Source organism: Erithacus rubecula (assembly GCF_903797595.1).
Source record: "Erithacus rubecula genome assembly, chromosome: 6".
NCBI lineage: Eukaryota > Metazoa > Chordata > Aves > Passeriformes > Muscicapidae > Erithacus > Erithacus rubecula.
In genome coordinates, this window is record NC_136688.1 from 16,338,228 (window position 1) to 16,363,307 (window position 25,080).

Genomic DNA, 25,080 nt, shown 5'->3' on the forward strand with positions numbered 1-25,080 from the left:
AGGGAGGGAGTGTTCACTGTTATGCATACTCAGATCATTATTTAGCTTATATATATATCTTGGTAAAAGGGAATATTTTGAAAATTTGCTGTTATGGTGACCCTACATTGAAACAGGGTAAAGTCTGCTTGGTTTAATACTGCTAAGGAAAAAAAAGCTGGTAAAGATGAATTATGAAATTGCAAAACACCTGTAAAATGAGATTTTTAAAAGATGGTTAAGTAACAGAAGGGGGTTCAAATTCTACTTCATGTCAGAAAAAGAACTATTGAAATATGTTTATCCTGACTGCATGTTGGAGTGGATTTCAGGATCAGTGAAGCATTGCTGTAATACAGTGAAAGTAAAAACAGCTTTAAAGCAGTTTCAAGATTTAAATAGGAAATAGCATTACTTCTAGGGAGGGATAATATAATTTGAAATTGAATGGAAAAATACAATATATGAGGCAAGTGATGTTAGGGAAAAGTGATGGCTTTCAGAAAAAAAAATTAATCTAGAGCAAAGAATTGGAAACAAATTAGAGTTATGCAAATAAAGCAGTTGTATCAATAAAAATAGTTTTCCAATTAATACCAGAAGAATTTTGACAGATATCTTTCCATTCCTAACACTATGTTAAATACTATTACTTGCAAATATTTTAAAATATTGGGGAAACACATTGTTTTGGGCAAAACAGGCTGGTCTGCTTTAACTCCCACAGTGTGAAACTTTTATTTAGGCTCATCTTCAAAAGTTAAGTAAGTTTGGGGTTTCCAGGATCTTTTTCTCTCTTAACCATATAAGGGTATGTTTCACTCCCAAGGGACAAGTGAGAGGATGAGAGGAAACAGTCTCAAATTGCACTGGGGGAATTAGATTTGATATTAGGAAATGTTTCTTCACCAAACAGTCACCAAGCACTGGAACAGGATTCCCAGGGAAGTGGTTAAATCAGCATCTCTGGGGATATTTAAATCACATCCTTATGGCACTTTGGGATGTGGTTTAGTGCTGGGTTAATGGTTGGATTTTCCAATCCTAACAATTCCAGGATTCTTTAAAGATCAAGAAAAAGGAAATTTTCCAGTATGTCTTTGAGATGTATTCATTGTGTTGTACAGGGAGATGATTACTTTGAGTTCTACTGTCCTTGTTTCCTTTATCATGTCCTTTTTTGCTAAACAGTGATGGTGTCACATAAATTTGATCTCTAATCACAGCAGTCATAAATCCTGATGTGTAGCCTGAACCAGTAAACCAAAAAAAAACCCCTCTGTATTCTTTGACTTTTTTTTCATTCTCCATCCACTTTTGGAGGGAAGAAGTGATGTGCAGGTCAGCAGAAGTTGTCTCCTGTGAAGAATGTGCAGCAAGTTCTGTCATTTGCCACAGAGTGATGGGCTTGGCAAATCTTTGTCTGGAAACTGGTCCTTCCCATTTATCCAGCTGAATGCTTTGTATTTCATCAGCACATTGGGATTCAAACTCTCTGCCAGTGTGTTTGTCCATCTCAGGATGTGAGTCTTTCTGGCTGGTGCCAATTAATTTAACCCCTGAGGTGGCAAATGAGCTAATTCTCCTTGGAATAATTTCCACCTAGTTTTCTAGGAAGATTCCCAATTGGGGGCTTTTTTGATTGTTTATTTTTATTATAGAAGATGCATGAAAATACTCAAAATGTGTCTAGAGTTCAAAGGAAGAGATAGTGTGATGGAAGGCCATGCATCCTAAATCAAAACTTTTCTGGGGTATATCCAGTTCAACTGAAAATTGCACAGTTTGTAGCAATAAAATGATCTTGAACCAAAAATATTTCCATTCTGAGTAGACACAGAGCAGAGAAAGAGATCTGACAGATGTGGAGAGACAAATAATGGTGGAACAAAGTTTTTCCAGGTTTAGTTTTTGCAGAGCTGGTCACTGAACCAGGAGGTTCCCAGACCTATTCACAGGCTGGACTTCCCACATCTGATTTCTTCATAGGGAAAAAAATCTCATGGCTTCATTCTGTACTCACTGAACTTTCCCAGCAATAGTTGTATATTATCTATTAGTATCAAAACCCAAAATTGTGCAAGAGCCAAAAAAAAAAAACAAAACTTGTGACTAGGCTGAACTACTGAACCATGATTTTTAAAGTCTGAAAATGTCTGTAAAAGGTGGGACTCCTTTAGAATCAGCATCTAACCCACTTCAGTTTGGCCTCAACTGAAAGTGTTCTTAAACACCAGCTACAAAAATGATCTTTTATTTGATTTTTCCTCATATATTCTGTGAACAGTGTGGAGAAAGATGTGTGGAACTGGTTTCTTAGTAAAAACATTTCCAAATACTTTTTTCCCTCAAAATTATACTGCATTACTTGAAGCCTAAAATGAAAGTGTGCCTATTAATGATACCTTTATGACTGCCTGTACTTAAAAATATAAGTTAGAAGGGGTATTGGTTAGATATTTAAAACAAGACTTTATAATATCATTCGAGCAGTGTCGAGTACTTTTTTTATTTTAAAAGATTTTGTTGGAATTTAGTCTTGGAAAATATTAATAACAGCTTACAGCAGGTAGGCTATAAAATAACACTGTATGCTGTCTATTTAGTTTCTGGTTGAAAAAGCACAGCAGTACTTTAGTTCATTACCTTTGAAAAAAACAGTAACAAGATAATACAGCTGCCTCTGATTAAGATGTAAATTCTTTCTAATTAGAATGTAAATTCTTACATTTAAATGAAGACATCAATTGTCAGGATGCCATATGATATCTTATTCCACCTTGCCTGAATGAAGCCCTCACTGTTCATCTATGGCACTGAAATAGTTTTGCAATCCCTTTGTTCTCTGATTCTTGTAATATTCTCTCTTCATGTTCCCTTTACACATTGCTTTTGTTTGTTTTCCCCCTGCATCTGATATTGTTGTGTCTTGGGATTTTGCAGAAATTTGGAATGAAAATTGAGTTCAGTCAGTGCCAGTATTTGCTTGTGCCTCAATTACTTCTGCTGAATTTTCCTCAATGCAAATCAGGCAGGTTGCATAAAGTGGTGCATGTATTTGAAATAATTAATTTTCCGTAAAATGATGGATCAAGTCCAATCAACCTTCATGAAATCCAAATAAAAGAATAGAGAATTAGAAATTAATTAACATTTTGTGTTGCTAATACTTTATTATGCAGTCTAAACTATGAATAATAAGTTTTATTTTTGAGCATAACTTTTTTGTTATGAACTTTTGATGATAACCTTTGACATAATTATCTTGTTAATGTATATTAGTGTATTAACCTAAATTTAATGTCATGGGAGTCATTGTAAATTAACAACATTTTAAAATAGAAAATAACAGGATGCAGAGAGTTTAAGAATTGACCCATTAATTAATTTCCCATGTAAAACTCTTCTGCAGAGTTAAGGCAATATGTGTCTACCAGTTGATTTTAAAGTGTTCTTTCATTGTTTGATTAAAACAGCCCATAATACTAAATCTTGTTGTCTGAGAGCAAGACTCTTGTCTCTTTTTCCCTGAAATGCCTGTGTAGGAGAAGTTTGCATTCTTCTTGCACATGCCTCCTGTTACTATTCCAAATTATACATCTTTTCTCTATTTATGAGCTTTATTACTTCTTTAGGATCTATTTTTAATGGAATCTTTCATGCCAATAAGATTCTCTGCTTGGTCATAGGTAGTGACACCATTCTGGTGAAGTGACCAAATCTTAATATAAATGGCAAAATATTTTTTGATCTGTCATGATTAGATATGAATGTGTTGTGCAAATAATATTCATAATGCCTTTATGCACAGAAAGTTATAATTATGACCAAATTTTCAATAGTAATAACAGCTTATATAATGATTCCAGTTCAACTGACATGTCTCTATCACAGTTTATCACATTTTAAATTTGAGAACAGTTTAAAAAGTTTTCATAATAATAGTTGTATTTTCTCCCTGAACAGTGCTTACCATAAAGTCTTTCATTGAAAGTATTGCCCTGGCTTTTTGCAGCTGAATTGTAGCAGGCATCACTTTATTATCACTTTCTTATCAGCAACAAAAGCTGTTTGTTTAAGGAGTCATAAAAGAGACTGTAATGTTGGATTTTTTTAAGTTGTAACAAGCAGAAAGACTCAATATGTTAGAAAAATATCTTATTTATCCCCAACCTGTTATTTTCTTATGTAAGTCCTGGTTTAAGACATCTGTGGTAATCTTATCTAAACAGGAAGTTAAATACAGTCTTTCAATTTTTTTATTATTATAACTTCAAATTGAAAGTTCAGATATACCACCACTTCTTAGAACTGCAAAATAAGCACAAAAGGTGATTATTTATTCCTGAAGAAGTTCCAGTCATGTAAAGGTTCCATCAATGTATTTGATTGGTTCACAAGAGTTGGGATGTCTTATGCATAATATCAAATGGCCAAGTGTTCTGAAGTATAATATAAATAATTCTGAGCATTGCAGGTGATTTTGGCAGTTTCAGCAAAAGAAGTATTAGAGTTTATAAGTAAAAATAGGCTGCATAATGTGCTGTCCAGTGTCAGTGTCAGTTCTGACATTTGAGAGGAAACTGGTGAAATACAGAAGTATTTTATGTGGAGAGTTTGCTCTGAAATTGAGGACTGTGCCCTCCTCATGTCTACCTTGGAAAAAAATTTTCATAGTCAACTCTGCTGTTATGAAGCTTTTATTTTTCTCTTTACATTCCTTTTTTAAAATTTTGCTTATACTAAAAACTGATACATTTTGTTCAAGGGGATAGCATGCCATGATCCTGAAGAAACTCAATTATTTCAGCTGGGCCTAATCAATAGCAGCTAAATACTAAGAAATTCCTCTGTATTTACTGTGCTGCAGAGAAATATTTTTCTGGGCTATAGGGTGGTTATTTTTCTCTCTGTGTGTACATATATTTAAATATATGTATATATGTACCTATATATGTGTATTCTAGGATGTCTTGGGTGCTATATTATGATTTATACTGTTCCAAACAGATAGTGGATTAGTGTCATGTTTCATGGGATGTTTAATTATTCTCTTAGTGGGTAAAGAGGAAATAATTCTGATTGGTTTGGCCTGGATATTGAAGTAGAAAGAAGGAAGAGACTTTTCATCCAATTAGACTAACATCTAAGAAACAAGATACAGATAATTTAGTAATAAAAATAAATCTGTGTACTCAAACATTTTCATATGCAAAATGAGCAGATTCTAGCATTTGAGGGCTTTAGTTAGAGAAACAACTATCATTTACAAAAATATTCCCTCTGGTGCTTTCTTTCCTCAAAACACCTTCTAGTTTATCCACAAAACAAAGACTGTTACCAACCATCTTCACCCTTGATTTTTTAATATTGTAAGATATTTCTGAATGAGAGGAGCAGCCAGTAAAAACCAGGTCCTGTAAACAGTGAAATTTTTCACTTTCAGGCTTTCTTTAACCACTTGATCTGTACCCAACCCTAATGCCTTTGGTTTGGAATGCACAATAAGATGATGGCTGTAAACTTCCTTTTCTGCAATTTGTCCTGTACCTCATCTTCCTTAAATTTATTCTTTTGTCTTCTACTTTTTTCTGCATTTCATTCAGATATTTTTCACTTAAATTAGGAAGTGTAGAAAGCAGAAGTGTTATTGCAGTCAATTTTTTGAGCCCAGCCTAAACTTTGGGTTGAATTCATCCTATCTTTAGATGATATGAAAGGTTCAGGGGGTTGTTCTGAATTTTGAAATATTTAAATACTCCATGAAACAGTTTGACTTGTCTGCACCAAGTAACTGCCAGAGTTTGTTGTGCTAATCATTTTTCTGTACAGTTGGTGAGGAAACAAAGACATTCTGCCATATTAATGGGGAAACATCTGCCTTTCTAAAGGGAGAAGTCTGATTAAATAAAAGAGAATAACTTATATTGTCAGGATAACTTGTATTGTCAGTGTGGAGAAGGAGTGTGGAATAATTACTGGAAAATTATCATTAGGTGTGGGGTTTCTTTGACATTTTTGGTCTTCTATTAATCTGTCCAGTTTCAGTGAAAATGTCAGCACAGACACAAATAAGAAACTGAGCTTAAACTCTCAGTATAATCTAGACCTAGCAAAGAGATCTGAAATATTCAAAACTAAACTATTTTAAAAATCATTATTATGAGCAGGATTCCCATTAGAAAATGGTGAATATTTTTGCTTCCTCTGCAGTCACAAGAGGAGAACCTTTTCCTTCACAGGCTGTATTATGCATGACAAAATGAATTAAATGCATGTTTATGATAATTGTGTTATTCACTTTACTTAGCAGTGGAGAGGTGATGGAATGAGCAACAAATATTTTGAATAGATGTTTTCATAGTGTAAATGAAAGCAGTACTGAGTGTATGAATAAGTCATGGTAACAACAGTTCAGACACTAATTTTGGATGTACACAGCATTATTTTGCCTAATATGTACATTAGGTATTTTGCTTATTTATGCTCTGAATACGTCATCAAAAACCTCCTGAATAAACTTGCTTAAATTATGGATGCAAGGACCCAGCATATTTTAAAATATGCTTTAAAAAGCATGCAGAATGCAAGTGACATTGAAACACTTTTTATGCACCTATTCATTCAATTTGCTTTATCCAGTTTTAAAAGTTGAGAGATGGCTTCAAAATTGTGTATAATAATGTTCAGTATAAATCAATAAAAGAGGCAAAAGCTTTGTTTTTTCCTTTTGTTGGTGGTTTTTGACTCTTATCTTAAAAAGAGGGAGCCACTTTTGTAATGCAGCTTCTACCAAATGTGGAAATCCATCAGCAGTTTCCCCTCTACCATCAATCAGACTGAGCCCATTACACTGAATTATTGCTATAAAAAAAGGAAGCAGCTTTATAATTGAAAATAGGGAGTTTTCTCACTGAGTTCTGACCTGTGTGCAAATATGTGCAGCCTGATTTGAAGACCACTTTGCTGGAGAACTGAAGTACTTTGTGAACTTTAATATGAACCATGTTTTTAACAGTGTCATTGTAATAATTCAAAAATCTGCAAAGCCTGAAGATAAAAGCTTTTCTCATCAGGCTGATAATAGTGTGAGTAGTACACAAATAATCACATGTTCAGTATTTGAAGTATACACAAAATAAATCATGGGTTATTGGAAATTAAAGATTTATCTAAAACCATAGTTCCAAGTAGTTTATACGCAGTTTTTTGGCATTCAGATATGCCAATGCTCAATTTCTAACATTAATTAAAAAAATAATTGACATCCCTGGGTGATTTGGTTTCAAAAGATATGAAGCCATGGAAATATGGAAGAAAGTGGTTGTATTACATTAGTTTGGACTATAACTCACATTTTCACACTCACCTGTAATTGGTAGTCATCCAGCTCTGGGTGATGTTGAGAAAATAATGTCCCATTATTTTTAAGGTGGTTCCCTGCAGCTGATTTCTGTCTCCCCCATCCTGTGGGGTTATTTTTGCAGAAGTGGGTGCCAGTCCTCACATGAGCATTAGATGAACCCATTTTTGCACATATCCCCTTAAATTTCTGCTTTATAGTGCATGAAGTATATAAAGTTTCTTAGCTGTTATATCTTCACACCAAATTTCAGAACTCTGTGTTTAAAACTTCAGATCCATTTTACTGCTCTGGCTGATAAACCTTTATTCATTCAAAAAAACCTCTCACAACTGGTTTTACCCTTGGCATGAAATAATGATATGATAAAATTGCTTAAAAGCAATCTGGGCCATTAAACTTTAGCCATTTCCATTAATGCATTATAGATATGGACTGCATTTGTTGCTCTGTACATTTTGGGGTTGTGCTTATGGAATTAGAAGATAAGTTTCTAGTCTTTCATTTCTACAGCAGTCTGATATATTTAATTGCTTTGCTTGGTTTGTTCTGTTGGGATTCTCCACTGCTCCAGCTATTTAAGCAGTCTGAGACCAATTGTCTATAATCTAACATAGAAGAAAAGCAGAGTAAAATGTCTTTTTTATTAGTTCAGAGATCAAACAAAACAGAATGGGGGTTGTGAAATTATTTTTGTGCAAATCATTTGTTATAAATTCAGATAAATAATTACCTACATCCCTGTTAATGTGCAAGCTGCAGAGATACTTAATTACCAATAGCATATTTTGCCCCTTCATATGGGAAATACAGGATAAATATATATATATGTGTGCTGCTGAACCAGTTTAGATTGTATTAATTATGTATTCAAAATAAGATTAAAATTTCTTTCACATAAATGTTTTGTGTTTTGATCCTGGGTGAATCTTAACACAAATAGAGATGATCATGCAGCTATCCATTTAAAAGCTGACAGAATAATTCATGCATGTATGAGTTACCATACAATATAAAAATCTCAGTGAAACTCTTAATTTTTTATGACCCACCTATATATGCTGAATAACTGTTCTGTAATAATTTTGCTGCTCCATAATAAATTGCTACCATAGAAACATCATAGCACTGTGGAACAGCATCCTCTCAGATCTCAGCCAAAAACATTCTTCCAGTTACAAATGATTGAAGACAATTTAATAAAAAGTTCAGGAAAATCAGCAAAGTTCATTTATTCATGTAAAGGTTTTCCTTACTGTTTATTGCAGTACTAAAGTGATGTTAAGTTGCACACAACTATACAATCTGTGCTGTAGCTTTGTTCCTATATTTCTTTAACATATAGAAGGATTAATTATAGTCCAGAAGTCCAGCTGAGAGCATCCCACTAGGGCAGGAAAAGGGAGATGCCATTTTTGGAACTGAGCAACAGTAATCTGAGAAGTGCTAAAAGGTGTGTTTTCAGCAATCAGTTTAGTATTTTCTCACCTTCCCACATGCATTAAATTTCAGTTGTTACCTTGCTGTGGATGTCTGTTACAGTAAGCATTAAAGTTAATGACTCTTCTTGAAATTGGAGTTTTCCTCCAAAAATTGAGGAAATTTTTCTGGTGGTGGCAGAAACCTCAGACACCTGAACCAAAATGCTGATCCAGAATATTTTTCACAGATGCCACAGACACTCTTCATGAATCTGTATTTTGTCAACTTTTTGATTTCTTGGCTATTTCTGGGACTATTCAGCATCTAATTTGAAATGTGTGATACATTTTGGAGATGAAATATTTCTTTCCTATCTTTGAGAAGAGATCCTGGGAGGAAGGAGGTGGGATATTTGGAGACAGTTTTCTTGATGTGATTTGCATCTACAAATTGTATCAAATTTCCGAGGAGTTCACCTGTCATTAATACAGATCTAAAGGAACTGTCTGTATTTAGAAGTACTGAGTATCTTAACAGCAATTAAATGTGATGGCTACTTCATACTGCCAATTTTCAATATCTTCATTAGAAAACTTGACTAATTACCTCCTATGAACATTGGGTCATTCTAGCAGATCCTAACAGGTGAATTTTAATTTTTGACATAATTTGCAGAATGTTCAGCCATTGATGCTCTAAATAAACAGTAACTATGTATTTGAAAATCCATTAGAAAATTTATTAGGAGCATGTAGTGTCCTTCTTGGCATAGTCTTATCAAAAGAAAAACCAAAATAATTATTTATATTATTTTAAAATAGCAAACTCTTCTTAATGAATTTGCTTTGTCTCTAAAATGACTTTGAAATACAATTCTTAAAAAAATATGTTCATCTCTACTTCAAATCTGCTGTGGTAAAGAAAAAAACCAAATACAAACTTGCCTTATGTTTTTCTGATTTTATGCAAGTTACTCTTTGCATTTACTTAAAATTGCAAAAATTCACTTCTGACACCTTAAGTGCACAAAGCAGTCCTTTAATTTTTTTATGTGAGATGTGACTTGAGTTGATCCCTGTAAGGACAGAGGTACAAAAATGCACCAAGTGAACTGGAGTAATCTCTGATTTCCATGGTGTGATGTAAGTGAGTGGGTGTTCCCTTGTGCTTCTCATGTTTCCTTCTGCTTAAAGCTTCTACTGTACATGTTCTTTTCATTGCTCACAGGTGCCAAACCTATTTATTAAATGGTCTTTCCCACACATCCAATATGGAAATGAGATACCTGCATTTTTATTAAGATAAGCAGGAGAATGTTCAGTGGTCACTTAACTGGCTGTGCCAAAATAATTGTGATCTTGTCAGCTCTTCTAACTGGATTTTTGTTAAAAGCCCTTCACTGTAATGCTAATAATTAAATTATTTTTAAAATAATCACAGTGGAGGTTGAAGAAGAAATGGCAAAATTTGGCAGTACATCATATATTCTTACACCCATGTGCACAACACTTTGTGCCTCCTCTCCTAAGCAGTTTTTCTTTATTTTCAATTTTTTTGGGAGAAGTGAGGACACACTCTTAAAGGGCCAGCAGGCTCTGAGTGGGAGTTGTCATGCCCACACATAGTGCTGCTGATCCTACTTCATCCCACTAACTGCTGTATTTTCATTATAAGCTTGGATTCTGTTTCCCTCTTTATTACAAGGATGTTACAGTTCTTTATTCTTCACTGACAGCTGGCAACAGGTAATGCTGGCTGTTATTTTGTTCAGTCTAGTCAAGCACATTCATTTCCAAGTATAACCATGTTTTGTTTGCTGTATTTTGTTCTTGGGGTGGTTGAATGCCATCCTTGGAAAGATGTGCATTGAGCCACTGTTGAATAAGTGCCTTGCCTTCGGCATTCATGAGTAAATTCTGTAGTTTTTGTTTCAAGCCTTTGACATGTCATCAAGTGTAAATCTATTCTAATGCCAAAATCCCTCTTGATGTCTGATGCCAATCAGTAGCTTTTCATCTTGAAAAAGGTAGTGAATAATTTGCCCTGTGGATATTCCACAGACACCATATATGGCAAGAAGCAAAGAGAGGGGAATCCCATACCCATTTTTTAAATTCAAATAATCATGTTCAACCAGTTTGCTTCCCTAAATACCATTGGTAGTCTGGTACATTTTCTCGCTTTCAAGTGAATATTGAATACTTGTCTAATTTGCATCTTTTCCATGTGTAGAAACAATATGCTCTTTCTGTTGCAGTATTTTATTTCATGAGCAGTAGCCAACATGCTGTAATATGTGAATTATATTACATTTGTTATTTTAATAGGAAGGTCAAATCTTTTACCTCCTTCAGCTTCATTAGTGTTTCTTTATTAAAATAAAAAAAAAAAAAGGAGAACGAAAAGGCATTTGCTATATAGGAAGGTCAACATTTTCTTTGTGAACACAGTTTGTACCCATGATTTTGAATTTCAATGAACTGTAAGCCCTAAGAGTGTTGAATTAAAGGCATAAAACACTGTAGTTCACTTGAGAGCTCAAAAGTATGTAATTTCTTTCCTTAGAAAAGAGGCCTACTGAAAACCTAATGAATGTGTTTATATAGCTGAATGGCTCTCATATGGTTTATAGTCAGAAGAAAGAAGCAAGTAGAGCTTTGTATTTAACTTCTTTTCAGCCTGAAATATTACAGGATTTGAGAGTGCAGAAACTATTGTGATGACTTAATCTGACCTCCTGTGCAATACAGGTCACAGTACTTTGCACAGTAATTCCTGCACCAGGGCAGATAAATTCATCAGTGTGCAACATCTTGTACTGAGTTGGATTGGTTTAAGCTGCCACCTTATCCTAAATCTCATATTAGTAACATTAATAACAGCAATACTGTGAGGTATTTTCCTTATAATTTGTAATGATAACGTTGAATCCTACACCTCAAGTTACTCAGAATTCTTGCATGTCTTAATTAAACTCTAAGATACCATTATTTTAAAATGACAAGTCATGTATAAAATTTCCAATGTAGTTAATCAAGAGTAGAATTTAAACTCATAATCTTCTGCTTTAACTAATAAATCATAAAAACACTCATTAGTTGAGTCACTAACCAGTGATGATTTTAGGCTGAAAAATCTAATCATAATTAAAGTTAATTTTGTCAGGTTTAAGAATTGCTTAAAATGACAGTGAACCCACAGTGATATTTAAAGATATTTGCTATTTCAGTGTCAGGGTTTAAGTTCCATTCTGAAATGCTGCTGCTCACATTCTGCTGTGCATGTATGGACTGGCTCCATGCATAAGGCATCCCAGAGAACTCTAACAACTCTGTTTATACAGGAGATCATCCATGTTTTATTTAACTGCACCATCCTTTCAGGAATGAAGCACAATGCCTGCCCAAGCCCTGAGAACTAGAAGTTTATTTTGGAAAAGTGTAAAAAATATTTTATCCAAATAGAATATTTGTTATCATTGAATTAGGCAAAGATTAATTATTTGTCAGGGGAAGGGTTTTGCTGGGTCAGGGTTAATAGCTGAGCTCTTCAAAAACAGACTCTCTGATTCCCTGTGACAGCTGAACTCTGAATCTTGTGTCTCATCTGAAAGATCCCACAGTAGGACTGATAATTTGACCCCCTAACCACCAGAAGTAGCCAAATAGCAATATTCCATTTTCCATTTGGTTTTCTTCCTTGTGCTGAGCTGCTCTCAGTTAATGTCAGGATACTAACATGTTAATGTTTGTTACAGCCTTGGTTTAGCAATGGGGCTAAACATGAATGCAGCATAAATGGGAAATATTGTGTGTGTCCTACATCTGATCTCTCCAGGAATAATTTAGTTCTAGAGCTTTACAGGAGCCAATATGCACTCAAATATTTCACCATAATGCTATTTTTATGTTTGTCATGGTGGTTCTAATGGTATGGTCAGCCAAGGACTGACCCATAAATATACAAATACAGCAAACAGATAATCTTTGCTCTTTGCAGACACCTGGCAGAGAATGAACACACAACACACAGCTACCAAAAAAAAAAAAAAAATTTAAAAAAGGAGTCAATAGCAAATGCTATATTAATGCCACTATTCATGTCTTGTTTGGTTTATTTGAAGGAGTAGGAACTTAAAATATAAATTAAATGAAGACAAAAAAAAAATTGAGCACAGGAAGATGTTGGAAGTGGGATACCAAGGAGAATAACATAGGTGGGAAGTGAAAATGAGATTGAAACAGAGAAGGCTGGAACAAACTGCACAAGGCAGAGAAATCCTGGCCAAACTCATAAGAAGTTTTCTTCTTGTTTGAGTCTCCCTACCTTGGCTGCTTCTGCTTCAGTCTGGCTAATTTGTTCCCTTTTTGCTCTCTTCTTGGGTGGGATGTGCACTTGTGTGGGTCTAGAAAAAGAGTCTCTGCTTCAACTAAAATCCAGGCTTCTCATTTCTGCTAAAGGCTCTGCAACTCTGAATGTGTTTGTGGGTGTGGGGAGGAAGCATTACCTCATCTCTGCTTGGTTTGCAAGCTCTCCATACAGCAAAGAATTCACTTTGGGCTCTGCACCCAAAAGTGTGGCTGTCATGTCTAGTGAAAGTGAAATGGAAGAGTATCAAATGCTCTGAGGATTAGACTTGTTACCCTGGGGATTTATTTGGCAATGAATCATTTATTTACTGCTGTGTTAAAATTACAGTTGAATCTTGATCAAGGCTGTACCTAACTTTCCATTCTTGGGGCAAGCTACTGAAAATGTAAATGGCAAGGCAAATCTGGCAGGAGCTGAATTCCCTCAACTTCTTTTAGCTGTGTAAGTCAGGGATCTTTCATACAGTTAATAGTGTGCTAAAGTGGCTTTTCTATTTAACCTGGTGAATTTTTGTGCACTGTTTTCTTTCTGGTAGAAAGGAATCTGTTGCAGAAATGTTCAGCCACCCTTTCTCTGTAGTGAGTTTGATTGGGAGGGATCTTTGCTTCCAGAAACTTCTGTTTAAAAAGTAGAAGGTGACTTCAGTGAAGACAGATCTACAGTTTTTGCATCTCAGACCTCAAGTGTGTCACCAGCAGTTAAAATGCTGCATGACCTTCTCTTTATCATTCTGTTTGCCAAAAATCAGGGTAAGTTAGACTGGGCAGAATTCTGGGTTTCTTTGTCTGGATTTCTGCTAATTTTTTGATGGAAGCATCCAAGAGATCTCCCTCAAAGCATTGGGGAAAATTGAGGTTTTGGATCCTGGCTCAGTACCTTAGTTATTGGGCCATTCTCTATTGGAATAATGCATTGGAGAGATTTATTGGAGAGCAATATAAGTATGTGTGAAAAGTGAGCAGGGTGATGATGACTAGGAGCCAGGCCAGGAAAATAAATTGATTAAAAGAGTAAAAAGTGAAGGTGTCTGAGATGAGCCTGAGGCATTAAGTAGAGTATGTAGGAAAAAGAGAATGTCCAGAAGTTAATGGTTTTGCAGTGGAAAGGTAGATTGAAACAGCAGGAAGTATGTTAGGAATAAACTGATAGATTTCTTTGGTCTGGAACATTTCTGTAGCTATTTTATGAAGTTAAATTAAATTTAAATATAGTTCTCACTATCATATAAAATAACTTCACAAATAAAAGTCAATTAATTACTTCTTTTAAAACTTTTTCTTAGCATTTGATTCATCTGATAGATCTATTTCCCTGAGTCCAAAGATCAGATTTGGACTCCCAGGATACAGATTCCCATTTGCAGACAGTCTTGGCTTCTCTAAATTCCCACCTTGCAGAGCTCAGTGAGTGTGATGAAGCTGCAGCCAGTGGAGCTGAGCATGGACGTGTCTGAAATGTGGCTGCAGGTGTTTTGTTTGGAATTTTCAGTTTTCCCTGCCCCTGTGCAGGGAAGGAACATCCTCTGTGAGAGCTCCTGGTCTCCAGGAACACTGTGCTGCTGCTGCTAAAAACAATTACAGGCAGTGGTTGCTGGGCAATCAGCCACCAAGTAAACTGAGATCCATTGGCTTTCCCATACTTACCTTGATTAATGATTTAGCTGGTCATAAAATACAATGTTATTTATAGTTTAGATAGAGTGCCTAATGTTTTTCAGAGGAAATAAAGCCATGTCTCATCTGTAAAAGCCTTCCTGCTGGTTCAAATAGGCTGAAGTTAATATTGTAAATACAGTCAATTTGATTCAATCTCTAGTATGTTTTAATGGCAAAACTCTTTACATTTACTATGACAAATAACACAAAAACTACCAAAATTGGCATAATTTTTTAGTTTTTTTGGTTGACACTGTGATTTATTTTTTTAAGAGAAACAAGTTACCTTCTTGTCACTTATTTCTTTGCAGTGATAGTGAGGTCTAATCCAGCTTTGGTCACCATTCATAGGCAGCTTTCCATGTGCTTAAAGGAAGAATTGCCTCTGAGTGCTAAAACACTACTCAAAAGAGTCAAAATATCATATTTTAGGAAATACTTCTCAAAATTCTTTTGTTCTTTGGTTTAGTCACATAGTGTCTAAATATAATAGCAAATTTTTAATAGCAAAAGATGGAGCAGTTTTTTTCCCAATGAGCAGAAACATTTTCTCACAATAAATATCAATATGCCAAGGTAATGCCATTTGAACAAATCCCATTTCAACAGTCAAAACTGTCTTTACCAAGTTCCATAAATATACTTGGAAATAGAAGAATGGCAACCACACACATGAGACACAAATTGCCTTCAAAGTGTCCATGTAAATCTTCCCACAAAAATATTAAAGTGACATTCATTCACAATGTCAGAAGAATATTATTTTTATGCTTTGGCTCTACAGGCTTAACACATGCACTAACTTCTTTATGATTTGTTCTGTCTTAGGGCTATTTTCAGTGTAATCTTTTTATGGGGCTATATTATGTATAAAAATATCGTTTTCTTGACATAGAGCATATGCTCATAGGACCATAAAAATGCTCCTTCTTTTGGGTGCCCAGGACCATTTACAATGTCTAAATGACTAATAGAGAAAAGAAAAAATCATTTCTAAGTTAGGAGAACAGACTGAAAGTTACCTCTTTTTAAACATTATTCTTTCTTGTCAGAGAAAAGTTTAGTTAGTGCTCAGCTTAGCTAGCTAAATTTGGCTGGATGCCTAAACAATGCAGACAGATGTGTGTATATATGTGTCTGTGTATAAACTCTGTTACAACCTTTAGAATAAAAAGACTGGCTACTCTAAATCAGTCAAATTTAGGTCTCTTGCTTATCTACTTGTGAGACAACTTGCAAACACTTTTAAGGCAAAGTCTTCCTTGTGAAATAATTGCAAAGGAAGTGGATGATATGCTGAAGAAAAAGAAAATGAGAAATAACAAAAATCAAGTAGGCAATGATTTCCATATACTCCTTAATTTTTTTTTTTCACAGTTAAGTATTATGTTATCACTAATAAGTTAAAAATCTTTAATAATTGATTTGTTCCACCCTATATAGAGAGGAGATATTTACTGAACATGTTAAAAACCAGTGTTGTAGAGCTGCTTAATAGCTTTAGGCAGTAAGTAGCAGTAGTGGTGAGTTTGAGGGTCAGTGAAGAGTAATTCCTTTTTGACAGATGAAGTTCTGCCTTTGATTTTCCATTGTCTGGAGACGTGAAGAAATACACATTTTAATGGTGTATTTCTATAGTGGCCCCATAATTTCATATTTGTAGATTTTCATTTGACATTTGGCATCAAAGAAAATCTATTAATAGCCTAGGCATCAGATTTTTCCTATGGTTGAAAGTTTCCACTTTCTCCATTATTAACCAAAACAGGTGGCCAAGATTGTCCCTGCAAAGAGGAAATGAAAAGTCAGTAGTGAAGTCAGGAGTTCCTCAATAATCTTGATTAATTGATTACAAAATGACATGATATCTTCTTTAATTCTGCTTTTCAGAAGGAAAAGGAAAGCAGCTGTGCCTTCTTTCTAAATACACTGGGCTTGGTTTGCATTGAAGGAACACCTGAATTCTTTGCTCTTTTCCTCCTGGGACAGCATCTCAAACACTCACATGCTTACACTGTGAAGGGCACTGTTATTTCATGAATATTTTATTAAATTAAGTCTAAGAAACACACAACAAAACCTCTGCTGAGCTATGTGGAATTAAAGGTTGGGTGCTTACATCCAAGAAACTGCAGGGAAATAAAATTTCTTTAGTTTTTGAGGCAAAGCAGTGAAGCTGCAGGAGCTGTTCCATGCTGTCCCAGTGATTCTTGCATGCAATTTCCTAGAAGTGAGACTTGCTATGCACCATTGGCTGTCAGGAGGGTTTTCCTGGGTTTTTCCTGCTGTCCACAGGCAGATGATGCTCCCAGTGGGAGTCCTTCTGTCACTGGAGGAATTTTGGCCTCAGTGGCACTTCCATTGGCATCCTGCTCTAAAGATTCCCAGTTTGGGAGCTGCAGGCACCAGTAGCAGGAGCATCCTCTCCTCCCAAAGAGGTTTTTGGGAGAGCTGGTCCCTTGTGTGAGCCTTCAACAACTTCTCCTGCTTTTGTTTGTCAACACAACATTTAGAGAATCCCAAGTCAGTAAAAGAAAAAGGGCTGCAGGTTGGTTTTAAGGGTGTTTTTATTTGTCATAAAGTTCAGTGTAGTAAGAATTGGAAGTATTTTCAAATAGATTGGGTTTTATTTTTAGAGTAACAGTTTATAAACAAAGAAAGCATACCATAAATTAAAATCCTGCATATGCAATAATAAAATTGTCTGCTTGCAGAGCTTTCATCTAGTTTAAGTCTCCTTAAAAATGTCTTGAAATCCTGCAAATAGAGCAACATTATTTAACAATAATTACATCAAAACAAGGAAAATAATTTTAAATAATACCATTCATGTTCACAGTCTTAGAGAAATCATCTCAAAGTGGTTTTTTACATAGAAAGCATTTTCTGCACCCTCTAGTATTAAAAAATAATTAAAGTAATGATCTGATTTGATGCACAGGCCATAAAATAATCCTTAGCTGTGTTCTTCAAATTTCCTATTAATTGTTTTAACCATATCCATCTTTCTTTTTTTTCTCATGCATCATACTTGAAGAAAAAAGCAAATTAAACCAAGCCCTTACCTTCAGCATAAATTAGTATTATTGTTCTTGTCTGCTGTCTGTTAAATATGAGAAATTAATAACTTCCTCCTACCATTAAGGTGATTTTCCACTAATTGCTTGGCTGAAATTTATGTGCAGGGTGACTTTGTGTCATACAGATTAGATGTTTCCTGGAAAAAGAGAGAATATAATCTTGATTTTGTGGGTAATTTTCTGGTTTTTTTAAAAACCCATATTTTAATGCATGCACATGAAAAATATTAAATTGGACAAAATAATGCTGAAGTCATTTTGATTAGCAACAGAGACCATATTATCATTTCTGTTGTTTGTAATTTTGTTTTAGAGAGACAAATTGGGTGTTTGTGTCTACTTTTAATGAGACAGATATCTTAATTTCATTACACTGTGTAATCTCCAAATCCTTCTTCTTTTTCGTCTTTCTTGTTTGAACAAATGAAAAATATCTTCATTAACCTACCTACTACCTGGTGAACTTCAGTTTTGTTCCATTTGCTTTGCTTTGTTTGTGGAGTGGAATAATTCTATTTTCTCTGCTCAAATTTCTGTGTTTTCTTCATAACATTTTTAAGGTATATTTTTTAGCAGAAAATGCATTTTCATGATTCAGTATCAAATTTTTTTATGTCCTTTCATATGAAAATATGAAGATACCATTTTGATGGTGGAGGCCCAGCTAAGGAGCCCATGGGACTGTGCTAGTGCAGAGAGGACCAGCCTTGGAACTAAAATATCATTTTTGGTTTATTTAAAAGGAGAAGAACAACTTTCTCTCCAAAACTTCTGTATTTTCCTGAGAAGTAACTTTCTGGTACATTTGTGCTCAACAATCATCTTCCCAACCAGGTCCACCTCTTAAATTAAATGTTATTAAATAAATTCATTATTGGGAACAGATAAAATTGCAATCAAAGTATTAAAATAGATGTTAAATGCTTTTAAAATGCTTATCTGAGCTAGGGGAAAGCCATGGGTGCTGATTTCAGCTTTTTTTTATGCTTGGTGCTTATTTTCCCTTTTTTGCCTCTTCATGGTAGTTTCCTTTTCTTACCTAAAAGCTCAGTATCTCCAGATGTTTCTCTCTTTTCAGGTGTCCTTTGAAAGTAGATTTTCTTGGAGAACTTTTCTTGGTGCTGTCAGACTTCATGTTTCCTGTCACATCCTGTAGATAACCTTTTAATATGTCAAAATAATCCTTGAGGTCCCACCATGGGATTGATTAAAATGCAGTATTGACTAATTTAAAAGCATGAAGTCTGTAGTACATTTGGGAGGGTTTTTTGAGTATTTTTGCAATGATTGGTTTCATAATGTGTGGACTTATCTGGGGTCTTTTTAATTCTGCTATCCTTAGCACAGTGGAGAAAAAGGAAAGATAATGACCCAAGATAAACATGTGAAAAGTTCTCAGGGTAGAAGCTCCAGCATTTGGCAGTGCATGCCCTACTTAGCAATGTCTCCCTGTGTGTGTGATAAGATTGTTTCAGGCTCTTCATGACTCACTACTCACTTTTTCAAAGCTTCACATATTTCTGTTATACCAAGAGGGAGGAAAAGTCCTACATAATTAGTTCTGTTTACTTGATTAATAATTTTATTCATATACTAAGTGAAAAGTTCTGTTTGCTTTAATAATTTTACCTGTTTGCTAAATGGAAGTATTTCCCCTCAGATGACACAGCCAGAGCAAGAGACTTTGTTTTTCATATCCAGTTCATTTAGCTTCTATTAAAAAGAATGTTCTTTTTCCAAAAGCCACTCCAACTCTTTCTTTTTTCACTTCCTAATAAAATAGCACTGCATAATAGTGGTGTCTATACCCTGATTAACATAACTGATTTTAGTAGGCTGGAATTTATCACCTGAACTCAACTATTTGCCAAGAGATGTGCCAAGGCTGGTAGGGAAGTTCAGGTGAGGAATAAAAAGGTGGGAAGGGACTGGATTTCTAATGCTTAGTTGGAAGGTTGACTTTCCAACCTGATGCTCTGTATATTACCTGGCTGTTGTTTATAAAATGGCAGATTTTTGGCAGCTCCATGGTGTTTCTGAGGCTACATGTAATTGTAGCAGAGAAGGAATGGTTCTTTCAGAAGTAGGAACTTCTAATAAACTCAAATGAAATAAACAAGCTATTGCTTCACTAAAACTGGGTTAGATTCCAAAATCAGGCTCTCAGTAACTATGCAGTGGCCAGGAAAATATTCTTCTGTGTTGTTTATATTATAATGGAGTTGATATATTCTTGAATGGAGTCCAATCCTTCCAGCAAAGGTGTTTTCCTAGTGTACCTTTGGGTGCAAGCTGTATTTCATCTAGCTTGTAATAATAAATGGCTTCATAGAACTTACAGAGCTACCTTTAAAAATCTAAAATTTAGGTCTTGTCATTCCCCAAGCAGGTTGTAGGATTGCAAAGAGAATACAAACATGTGCAGTGGTTCTGACAGAGTTTACCTGCACATGAGTAGACATGCACTTGAGGTTACACAGACCTTTAGGACCTTAGCTTGGATTAAAAAGTAGGAAATAAGTGCATCATGCAAAATGTATTTGCAATTGTGCTGTGGTTAGTTCACTTTAAGTTTCAATTAGACAAGAATGTGAAAGGACCATTTAATTAGTCAATAAATATCTGTCACTGGAAGTTGACAACCTGGAAAGTTGTCAGGCAGGATGTGTCATTAGGTGTTGTGCAAGACCTCACCTCAAACTGGAGCACTTCAGGGTAAATGGCTGTAATTTGGAGTCTCATTCTGTTAACAATACAGTGGCAAAAACAGTCACATTTTTTAGGAAGAAAAAATAAAATTAGAAGTTTTAAGTAGCAAGCAGCCTGTGTCATCTGTGTCATATTATGTAACATATCAAACTGTCATTTTCCTCTACTTATGATGTGAGATATGCTTAAGACTTAATCACCCAAAGTTGTTAAGGAGAAATTAATTTAAAGTGTGTAATGATGTGTTTCTTAGAAATAATTGGTGTGATTAAAAATCCAGCTTTAATAACACAACAGCATCAAGAAGTTTTGTGTTTTTCTTTTAATTAAAAATACTGGGTTTTAAGAGGGCATTGAATTAGATTAGGTAATTACATTTTCCTTCCTAAAAAAATGCTAGTGCCCTCCTGTTTGCCATCCTGCATGTACACAAATTGCAGTCATATGGAATAAAGTTAGAAACACACAGCCTCTTCAGAAGTGAGGGTTTTAATAATAGATCTTGGTTCTTAAATCTGTCCTTCCTCAGTTCATGAGTAGTGGGAACTCCCTTAGGTAAAATTTTATAAAATAGGCATTGACTGTAACTGTCTTTTCCTTTTTTGGTTCCTATTTTCTGAAGAGCTGCTGTGGTATCTGTTTAAAGACACATGCTGTAACAATCATGTTTAATGCTGAAATGTGTTGTCACTGTGCTCTCTGGTTTTCCAGTGACAGGTTATGGCTGTGGATTTGCTTTTTGGGTTTTTTTTTTTCTTGAGTGGAGATGCCTTCACAGGTTCACATACAATTTACATACATTTTTTACCTGTGTTCCATATTTTTGTGTGTTGCAAGACAGGTTGGAGAGATGCTGGTGGTGCTGAGGAGGAGCCCAGCTGCTCTAGGGGTGGGTACACTCAGATTTAAGTGCTAGAAAATGTTCACCTAGGGCACCACAGGACATCTCTGACATCTCTGATCTTGCTCTCTCCTCTGGGAGAGGCCACAGCTCTGTGGCACTAACTATCCATTCACCCTTCTCTCCCAAAATTGTGACTCTTACTGGCCCTGGGATGGGGACAAGAAAGGCTCAAATTGCTCCAAACTCTCCATTATTTATGGAGGTACTCAGATTACTAGGCCTGTGAGCATGGGACAGGCATCCTTCACTGGTGTGATTTTTATTTTTTTTCCCCTGATGAATAAGGACATGGCAGATATGTTATTCTCTCTTCATCCAGCCCCCTGTGCAGAGGCTGGGGAATAGAAATAGTTGTTTTCCTTCTTGTGTCTTTTAAGGAGGATGTAGCATCAAGTGAGATAAACCAGCAATAAATTTATAAAGGGAGTGCTGGAGGACTAAGGGGTTAGTGATTGGAATGGAAGTGGTACATACAGAATTTAGCATTACAGTGGAAAAATGGAACATCACCCCTATTCTTGGGGAATTCTGTTAGAGCCTAAATAAACTATTTTGAAGAATCAAGAGAAACAGATAATTAGGAACAAAAAGCTGAGACCTAGGCTAGTAGCAATGGAGTGTACCTCATGGAAGCAACATGCAGTGGATTGATTTCTTTTGCACCTCTGAAGAAAACCTGACAAATACTGTGCACCAGCAATCAAGCAAAAACCACATCAGTTGTCAGGTGCAGAGGGAGAAAAACCCTTTCCTCCATTTATTCTTGCAGCTGAAATGAGGGGTTGGTTCATGAGCTTGTTTCAAGACTTCTGGTTCTCTCTTGGTATAATAAAATCTTGTTCTTGCTTCTAATGAAATTGGCAGCCAACTTCCTCATAGAAAACCCATTATCCCCCAAATGAACATAGGATTAACCCACTGATAAGTAGCACCAAGGTATTTCATTGGCCTCTCCTGCCCTTTGCTGAGTTTGGATCAGAAGAGCTGACAAAAGGAAAGGTATTCTGGTAACAATCACTCCCACTCACATTACAGAAACTCAGAGGAGCAATGTACCTGCTTTCCTAGCAGTAAGCTCTTTTAGAAAGGCACAATTTCCCCCACAGTGCTGACAATTCTAGCTGAATTATTAACATCCTGCCCATATTTTTCCATATGCTTTTTCTCCTGCCAGTGAGAGGCATTTCTACATTTCACATTTAAATATTCCTTTGCTATGGTCACAACCATGTCTGTCTGACTTGTTTTACTTGAAGCCTGAATGTCAGCTGAAGCTATTTGTAAGGGATCCAAACAAAAGTGTTATGTTGCTCATGTTATACAGGATTTTCCTTGTCTAGTAACTAGCTTCTTTGGCAAGGAGGAAGAGATATTAAATCAAATTTGGCAAGTTTTTGATTATGTCAAATTCTTTTTATTCCATGAGATTTGTATGGCTGCTACACTGAATCCTTTACATAATTTTTTCCTAAATCATAATTGCCATATCTGAATTTAGGATTTATCTGTAAAGTGAACTAACACAAACTGTCATTCCCACCATTCTAACATCTACTATTCCATTTGATTTAGATATATCTATTACTACTTGTGTTGCAAGGTACCTGTATTTCATAAAAAGAAAAACTGTCATGTTCTCAATGTTTTTTGCAACCCACTTTTCCCTCTTTGGTTCTGATGCCCAGTAGGTTTGAAATTGGATCCTTTTTGTTGTTTTTTTTTAACTCTCAAACTGGCATCATTGACAGTTGTTCTTTAATCAGAGTTTGAGAGTATTTTATCTAAGCTACTTGATAATAGTTTCATCCAGTGAAATAAAGCTTGAGCATATTGCTGATCAATAATGTCATCACTTAATCCAGTCTCGAGCTGGAGCTTCCCCTGCTCCAGCAGAGAAAGCAGAGCTGACAAGGATGTGCATGAACCTGACCTTGGATATTCCAAAGGATTTGCTCCCTTGGATGGGAGCAGCTCTGAGGTGTGCTGAGCAGGCAAGGGACTGAGCTTCACAGATTTTGTGGATCTCTGATGGGGAAGTGGATTTTGTCCTACTTTGAATCAATCTTGCTTCACTTGCTGCTGATGAGAGAGCTCCTTCAGGTCATGGGCTGTTAGCAGACTCTCTCTGAGCACATTAGCACCTGCCAATGAGCCAATGTGCAGTATTGATGCTGAGCCAGCATAATTCTTGCTAAGGGCTTCACTGCTGCCTTTGCCACCTCGCTGAGGAACACTCCCAAGAGGGCTTAGTCTTCTCTGCCACCTTCTTGTGCCCTTGTCCCCACTAACAAAATCCTACAAACCTTTAGAGCTGAAAGCTGAGCAAAGAAAGCGAAGCTTTTTAGTGCAACTGTGGGAAAGACCTTTCTTCTTCCTTTGTTGTTTTTTTTCCTGACCCAGAATTAAATTCAGTGACTAGCCTGAAGTGTACTGAGTGCTGTTTTTATATCCCATACCTTTAGCAATAGGGTAAAAAGAAAGCCTGAGTACAAGGCTCTCTCTACAGTACTACAGGAGGCTGATAGTGAGGAATGGTGGTGGCACAGATGCCACCAAGGGCAGCATTGCCAGGAATGGGTGAGGATAATGACTGCTGGCTCTTGGTGATGTGTGCTGGGTGGGCACAGAGCTCAGCTGGCAGCAGGCACAAACTGGCATTGCTCAGGCAAATTGCAAGACAGAGACACAGATCTGAGGGGTTAAAATGAGAAGTAGAAAATGTACAATAAATTGGGAAAAGGGTCTTCAGCTTGTGCTGAAACCAGTGAATAGCAGAGGTTAGGTTTGCTGAGTAAGTGCTTTATGACAAAGGCATTCATTATGCTGGGGAGAATTATCTACTCTTAGTTGTGAGTCATGCTCCTCTCTTCTCCATCCTCCTTCCTTATTTAGCCAAGGAGAAACAAAATGCTGTGGGTCAAAGCCTAGCATTGTATACTCAAAACAAACACACACCCCACTCTCCATTCATAAATAGTCACTTTTTGGTACTTTCCAAGCCAGAGACTTAGCTGCAAATTAAAAGATGGGTAACAAATGCACCTACACAGCATTAGAGGAAATTAATACCATGCAAATAAATATATCAGCCATATAAAGAGCACAGATTAAACTTGGTATTTAAAAGCTTTTCCTGTGAAGAAGTATATACTCTGGAATAGCTGTTTTTGAAAGTTCATTTTTTGTTACAGTAACTGTGTTTAGGATAGTTTATTATCCAAAAGCCTTAATCAGAAATAAAATGTTTTGAAGGAGTGTGATAACTATTATCATCTTTATTTTATTATCTTTTGAAATATTAAAATTTTAAGAGAAATATGTCTCATATAAAAAGATGCATTGTGCAAGTAGGCACATGGCATTCAGACTGATGTAGTGATGGATGTTATCCCCACACCAGTAAGACTGTGGCCTGAATTTTCAGGGTGTAATTCTGACCCTATGGGAGTAAATGGCACATCTCCCATTGGTTTAAGGGTGAAATCCCACCTGATTTATGTAATTTAGATTTGTTCCTACATTTTTCATACTAAGTGCTATTTTATCAAATGCCAGCTAAGTGTGATTATTTTTAACACTTCTTGACTTGTAATTTGC

At 35.7% G+C, this 25,080-nt stretch overlaps 1 protein-coding gene across 4 annotated transcripts in view; it reads left to right on the forward strand.

The window, feature by feature from the left end:
- The window catches only part of ELP4 (elongator acetyltransferase complex subunit 4), a 121,233-nt gene that overhangs the window by 81,374 nt on the left and 14,779 nt on the right, over nt 1–25,080 (forward strand). The window lies entirely within an intron of this gene.